At 45.1% G+C, this 7719-nt stretch overlaps 1 long non-coding RNA gene across 1 annotated transcript in view; it reads right to left on the reverse strand.

The window, feature by feature from the left end:
- LOC133391573 (uncharacterized) overlaps positions 1–7009 on the reverse strand; it is a 78940-nt gene extending 71931 nt beyond the window's left edge. Inside the window, exon 1 of the long non-coding RNA XR_009765063.1 lies at positions 6669–7009. This is a non-coding gene — a long non-coding RNA (uncharacterized LOC133391573). The remainder of the gene's footprint in view (positions 1–6668) is intronic.
- Positions 7010–7719: the final 710 nt, after the last annotated feature.

The raw sequence follows: 7719 nt of genomic DNA on the forward strand, positions 1-7719 counted from the left end.
ACACAAGGCTAAACGCTTTATTTGCCTTCGGGATATGAAACGACACTAACGCCTCTGCTGCTCATGAAAACAAATGCTCATCTCGCAATCAATCTTCCCGGCAGGACAGGTCAAACAGTGTGTGTGTGAGTGTGCTGGATGAATTCCGGATTTTATTGATGCTATAAATTTTATCCCATCATCTCAGTGAGAGCAAAGACTTTCCGCTTCGGCGTCAGACAGAGTTGACCGAATTCTGGCAAACCGAAAGGCATGCGCCACGTGCCCTAAGCGGGTCACCCTTGGAGATGGAAACCACTTTCCTGGTTTGACAGAATTTCAACATTCTGCGAGTAATTAAATCTCCTGCCTAAATTGTTTTCCCCTTGTTTCCAGTTTTATTATCAGTGGTGGAAGTTTTGCCTCCGATTTCTTTTCTCCAATACTCATCAATTAACCTCTTGTTGATACGCGCTGATGCGGCATTGATGGTGGCGGCACGGTAGATTTACACAACCTGTGGTTTTGCAACTTTCATTCACGCACGCTTTGTAAATAAACAGGAGAGGGAGTGCGTAACCAACGGTAAAAAGTATCGCTTACCAACGCTGTGCATTACGCTCGATGGAAGTAAGTGATAAATTTTTCACCAGAACCACTCTTACGCAAAACAGACGCAAGGAGAGAGCATCGGCAAACGTTTCCTTGGCTACCGACAGCTTCACTTCTTTCCTTTCGCTGACGCTCTGCGTCAAACTCCAACTCCAACGAAACACTGTGAGGGTGCGGTGCGTAACCCATAGAAACGTGAGCCTTTGATTAATTACGAAGGCGGAAGATTCTTCTGATGATTTTAGCAGTTTGTTTTTTTTGCTCTCTTCCCCGAATTTCTATCTTTCTCTCTGTGGGGAAAAACATTTCCAGTAGAATGAGTGGAACCTGCGAGAAACAAGCCAAAACAACGCAGGCAAAAAAATCCTAATTAATTTTCCCATCCTCTTGCTCCTTACCTACTGTCTGGTTAGGTGGGTTTATGATGAGAGTAAGTGTGAGTGAAAGAGAGAGAGAGTCTTGGCCAAAAATTGTTGCCTTTGCCAAATTATTGAAAGCAACGCAGCCACACCCTTTGGAAACCCCACCATTCAGGTACTCTTTACTGTGTAGCTCAAACGCAACTCAATGTTTGTGTGTGTGTTTTTTGTTCTTATCACTTGAAACATTAATCCCTTTCTGGACCAAAAACGGAAGGAGCAAGATTTGCTGCATTTTCCTTGTTCGGCTGTTTGCGACATGCCGCCAGGGAGAAAAATGAAGATGAATGAAGAAATGGTTGTTTTTTAACATTTCTAGCAGTCCTCAACTTGATTTTTTGTTTTGAATAGCCATACAAAAAAAAGCACCAAAACTTGGGTTAGAAAACGGGTCAGTGAACGCTTCTTATCGCGAGCAATTAAATTAAGCGTACCAAAGTTAAATTGAATTGAATCTCAAGCGACCCCGGACTGGCCCGCGCTTTGCTATTTTCTCAGTAAGACGCTTTCAATTCGTAAGTTTCTTGTTCTTCTTCATTGTGCTTTTGCCGTTTGCCGTAGTAAGATAAGATCGAATTCGTGTTTGCAACTATCAAAGACTCCCCAAAACTCCCTCACAAAACTCTCTACGCAGTCACTGTGCCTGGCAAGGCGACAGTATCATTGATCGTGATTTTAAAACCAGCAAGAAGAATACGGAAAAAAACCCCGGAAACTCTACACCGACCGGATTTGGATCTGCCGGTTTTAACTTCGCTAAATTAAAAACACTCTCACTCAGGCTCCCGGTTATCCCAGGCCTTCCCCTAAATCGATGTAAGATAAGCTTTGATCTGATTGAAAAATCTCGTCACCACCGCTCGTTCGGGTCGCACGGAAAAACCCCGAAACGAGCCCGTGAAGGAAAAGTGGAACAAAAACTCTTAATTTCATCATGCTAAATCAAATTTATCACCCCGGAGAGTAGCAAACTCTTCGCTGGAAAGGGGTCGAGGTGACGAACTGGAAAACTTACCATCCCAGCGCGGTGGCGCCTTTTGCCCGCACCATCAAAGAAGCCGGGGACTTTAATTTAATAAGCCGAAAGCTGGGCTGGGTTAAACTATAAGTAGATTTAGCTTACTAATCTACGCCGGGAGATATTATTTAAAGCGGATTGTGACACAGACACACACACTTTGGTTCAACAAACTGATACTGTTTCTTGTCATCGCTAACGAAAACTGCTACGGCTTGTTCCACTTGGCTAAGCGATCGATTGATAGGGTAACGCTTTATAGTTGATCTGCTTTGATCTTTCAAGCAGCGTCCCAAGAAGCCTTTCAATTTGTCACACCCATTATGAAGCTTAGAAATCTTCGTCCCGTAGCAACGCGCGTGTGTGTGTCTGTGTGTCAGTAACAAAACCTTCTCCCCCAATAACCTCAATCCCTAACGCGTGATGACACGTTTTAGCACCACTCCATCATCCACGTGTGACGAACCTTTGCCTGCTGCAAGCACATCTGACACCAGCCAGCGCCAGAAGATCCCACACAAGTGCCCGATGCCTTAAGTAGCCGTGTGCCGTCGGGTGCACGTCACTGGCGGGAAAGGGAAAGACGTGCCTCTGGAGCTAATGGACATCGATGTGGGACGGCTTCTTGGGTAAGTGTTTTGAAACAACAGCAGCAGCAGCAGCAGCAGCAGCAATATCAACACGAACACCACCCCCATCCGATTACTGCGGCGATGTTTGTGTGTGGTGCTAATGGGAACAATGATCATCATCAGGTTCCTGGTTCCAGATCCTTCCACAAGCCGTGTCCCGTCCCATCCATCCATCTTCATCGCTTCAGCCCCGCGCAGACGTTATATTGGATGATAACGATGATGAGGATGATGAATATGATGTCATCAGTGTGGGCCTCATCGCAGCGCCGTCTCCGCCGAGGATGTTAACGAGGGCAGGAGGTGACGCATATGGGATGGTGATTTCACCCCCACACATTGATGACCTTTTCTGTCGTTTGGAGGAGGGTGAGCTCGGGATAGATGTAAGATGCAAGACTTCAGGTTTGGGTGCTATGGATGGTTTTTTAAGAGTTTTAAGAGCTGGAAAAAGAGCATTGAGCTTGTGGCAAATACTGTTAAAGAATTGTCTCGTCATGCTTGGAGCTTGGTTTTAAGATCTTTTTTACCGTGCAGATACATGTAGCGATGGCTGTCAGATTTCATTGTTTATACTGCTCCGATATGGAGATCCTATTGCGAAGCAAAGGGCGACAAAAAATAACTCCTCCCTGGAAGAAAAACAACTGCTCCATCCTGCAGGTTCTTGCATACTCATCAGCAAAAATCCATTTCTGGGAATGCCACACACTCGTGTTGGTAATTTCAGCTTCTCCACTTCGATCTCCAGAATGGGGAGGGATCCATTTTTTGCCACCTCACACGACTCACCCCCTCGGGTGCCACCCATCAAACCCCCCTTATCCAAGCCAACAACAAAAGGAAAAGAACTTGATGGGTTTTATTCGTCGATATCTTTGTTCTGCCGTTTCGTTTCCTTTTTGCTGGCTTTCTTTTTTCGACTCGCTTGCCGATTTCTTTGTGCATTGTCACGGACGTCAGTATAAATATCGGCAAAATATCGTATCGGAAAAGCGTGAATGCATAGAAACCCGAACGAGAAGGCACAACCACACACACACACACACACACACACACACACACAATACACACAATACAGCAGCCTTAGCGGAGCTCGAGCCTGGTTTCGTAACGTATGAAAGCACCCATCCACCTCTGTCTATTGTGGTTCTCGCAGAAGGAAAGGACACCCAAGCTGGTGGCTGTGAGTGATGTGCAGCAGTGGTGGAGAAAAGATACATTAATATTCCCAGACAAGTGCGCTTATTGTAATGTGAGATCTTACATGTGATTACGTTGCCCGGGCTTTCGGTTCGTTGCAAAGGTGACGTAAGGTATAATGGCAAGCGAAGATGGGGGGCCAACGAAGATGAGGTCGATGATGGTGGCTCGATGTTGGTAGCCGCTTTTTCCTCGATGCTATTGTCATCGCAGCGCAAGAACCCCTCTCTCTCTCTCCGTTCTGTTATGCCCTCGTAAAACCATTTTCTGGTGAAGCGGGCCGATGGTAGCAAGACCCCGCATGTCAAACGATGGCACGACGTGCTAGTGATGCGCCTTGCCTCCAATGACATACTGCACACCGGGGAGGTGCCAAACCTAAATTTTATCCCCAAAAAGAGAGTGGCTGTGTGTGTGTGTTTTTTTTAGTCCTATCCCCTTCTCTGCTTGGGCAATGTATCACCGAAAATCCACCAGCACACGGTGCACACGGGGAGACGGCAAGCGAGCGAAACAGGAAAAATCCATTTTTCATCTATTCTTCTTCAATCCCGGGCAGGAATCGATCCACCCTTTTCCCGAACCTCACGTGTTCGAGAGGAGCTTCTGATGAGGTAACAACGTATTGGGTGATGAAATTACATCCTTTGCAGGTTGCTGAACCAACCAGCCCAGCCAGCCAGCCAATTCATGTTGGGCCGGATCCATCAGCATAGTAACCTTCCCCATCAGAAGAAATGAGATAGAAAAAGTGGTTTTGTCATTGTGAGGAAGATTTGTTTTCTTTTCCATCTCTTTTTTTTTAGGTTCATGAAAGGGAAGGGGTGAAGGGAAGAAGGAGGGGGAAAACTTTCACTAGCTGCTGCATCTTTAAGAAAGTAGCCGGCGGTTCGATGAGTTGGCAGCATCGACCGCGTACAAAACGGGCAAATCTGCAACGTCGGTACGCATCATTATGAACAAGCAAGAAAATCTGCAAGAAACTCTTATACTGACGCAGCACCAGAAAACAGAAGCAGTATAGTGATGCAAAGAACGAAATTGGTTGCTGGTGGTGGTGGTGGTTGGGTGAGTTTTTCCAATGAAACTAATTAGTGCTCCCCGGTTGGATGCCCTCGCTGATGGCAGACACGTAATTACGAAAAATAAGAAGGGAAGCAAGCATGAGTTTCGTGAGGAGCAAACGGACGCTAATGCCTTTTACATGGAGTATGTGCAGACAAGCGGTGAACGAAAACAATGTAATGAGTACAATGACAGTGGCTTTTTTATTCATGCTTCAATTTCGATTGGTTTTGGGAATGGTTTATCAAAAACAGAAATCGAAATTTTATTACCAATGGAATAGGTCAGAGGTTTCAAGTTCAATTCTCTTCTCAAAGGACGACTAAAACAGTGCATGAAAAATGGACATAAAAATCTCTCCAACAGGTCATTGACTCAAAAAATTGCCCCCCAAAATCATGTTAGCCGAAAAACCGATATCAAATGCCTTGATCGAATCTTCCATCACAGAATCCCATCCGCAACAGTTAAAAGGTTCAATTTCCATTAGCAATATTGATTTGACGTCTAGTACGATCTCTCTTTGCGTACATGGGAGTACACGCACACGCTTTTTTCTTCCCTCCATGTAAAACTTTACCAAATATTGTATTTCTGTAGTGCAGAGCATTTAGAATGCATCGATTTTAGTTGCACCCCGTCCCAAACTGGCCATCCGGAGTCGTTCTTCTAAAACTGTTAGACAAAAAACAGGGCTGCGCCTTCCAACAAAACGAACCGGACGGTGAAACACTATCACTATGCAATGCAAATGGAAACTGGTGGGATTTTGTAAACGACCGTGCTTCCCACACTGGGGCAGCGTTATCGTGGTGGTCCTTACCGGAGCTTAGCAAATGCGGACACAGTATCGTACCGCGCCAACATCGATCCAGCCATCAATTTTAGGCTTGCTGCATTTTATTTTGTTACACACTATCTCTCGACGCGTATTTCGTGATATGGTAAGGGTGCACTTTTTTTCTCTCTCTTTTGATCGATTGACTTTACACCGAAAAAATGTCGTCTGAATAAAATAAAAAAACTAAACATTTTTAGTGCTGACCCCATACACCAAGAGGAGGAAACCCTAGTTTGGCTAGCAACGCTCGCGAAGATCCATGACAAACTGCACTTTCTCGAGTTGCAGCAGCAATTTATCTGTCGACAGCTACTGTCACACCACTAGTTTGGCACCTGTTTGTACCTGCGGGGTTTCGCAGTTCGCACAAGACGAAGAAAAATACATCCAACACCTAGGGGAGAACGATGTACGACGATCGGTACAAAGGTGGTAAAAAGTACGCCAGCAATGGGATTCTTGCAAAGATAAATTGTTTTCGCATTTCACTCCACCGCCACACTCGCCAAACGCTGCAGACAGAGTTGACTGTCATCGTTTAGATAAACTTTCCGGCGTGCACAACTGTCAACCTTTTTCGGGCGCCAATGTGCTGTGATTTCTCTTGCGCTCTGTATTTCTTTACATTGCCGTAAGGTGACAACAGTAGCCAAAGCGAATCACTTCAACGACAACTATTTGTAGCGTTTGAGAGCGATGTCATGTGGAAGCGGAGAAAAAGACGTTAATATAAATGATGTGAACTGCTGGACAGCTCTTGACTTTGACTTTGATTCACCTTTTTAAGGGACATTTGAGCGAGTGAGTTTTCAATTTAGTTTGTTACTGTATCGTCACCTCGCATTGGTGAGACAATAAAATTGAAATTCTGAACTTTAAATTGGTAGCAGTGCACTTACCTCGAATGAAGATGATTCTAAAGCACAAAACGAAGAACTTTAAAATTACACTTGTTTCGTTCGTCCTTATTTTGATTGCAACCCGTGTAGTTTGACATTTGTAGCACAGCTTTTAGCGTGTTGCATGGCAAACGGGAGATTCTGCTCGCCCAGATTGCAGTGTGCAAATTTGACATTTTCAAACGATACCGGTCCCGTTGGGATTGTTTCTCTGTCTACGTTGCACTTTGTGTGTTTCTATTTATTTTCGCCTGCGCCGTTTCGGTGGGAAGTGTTTGGATTAATTTCAGCGCAACACTGCCGTCTGGTGCTTACGTCCATGGTTGTGCTACACCCCACCCGACACCGCCTGAAACAACATAAAAAAGAAACAGACACAAAAAAATTAAACTCAATTCAACTGACAGCTGAAGTGTGAGGTTATAAAATTGAACACAACTAAAAATTTCGTTCTTTTTCTCCTATTTTTATCTAGAGGGTACTGTTGGGTTTTTCCCGATTGCAGCTTTGCGCCTGAAACTATGCAAACGTTACTACATAGCCGAGCGCTGGCTACTCGATGATCCTCCAACGGCCGAGAGTTCCGCGCGATAAGAAATGGGAAAGGTTGCAACAGCAACAAAAACATGCTATTTCGTGGCACAACCACGGCCCGACAACATTGTTGACCACTGCAGCCGCGCTTTGGTGTACCAATTGTGCCAACCGCCGCGTTTTCCAACACATAGCGTCCTAGCGCATGATGTGGATGGCAATCGAAGTTATTCTTCCTTTTTTTTCCCTCGCGGAAGGTTTGAAATAGTTGTGATTCTCTTTTTTTCTTTTTAATTTTTTCCCCCACACTTCATTTTTGAAGCACAACCTGCAGCACACGAAAAAAAACCCTCCCAACCCAATAAGGCAGGCACCGGGTGAGAACGGAATCGTAATATGAATGTAAATTTGAAAACTTGTTTCCGGTATGTGATCGGAATTGGATTTTCACTCGCCGGGCAGCGTCTGTCCGTACGGTGTTGGTATAGCGTGTCGACGGGCAAGAGTGGCAACCGTC

This window comes from Anopheles gambiae, chromosome 2, assembly GCF_943734735.2.
Source record: "Anopheles gambiae chromosome 2, idAnoGambNW_F1_1, whole genome shotgun sequence".
Lineage (NCBI taxonomy): Eukaryota > Metazoa > Arthropoda > Insecta > Diptera > Culicidae > Anopheles > Anopheles gambiae.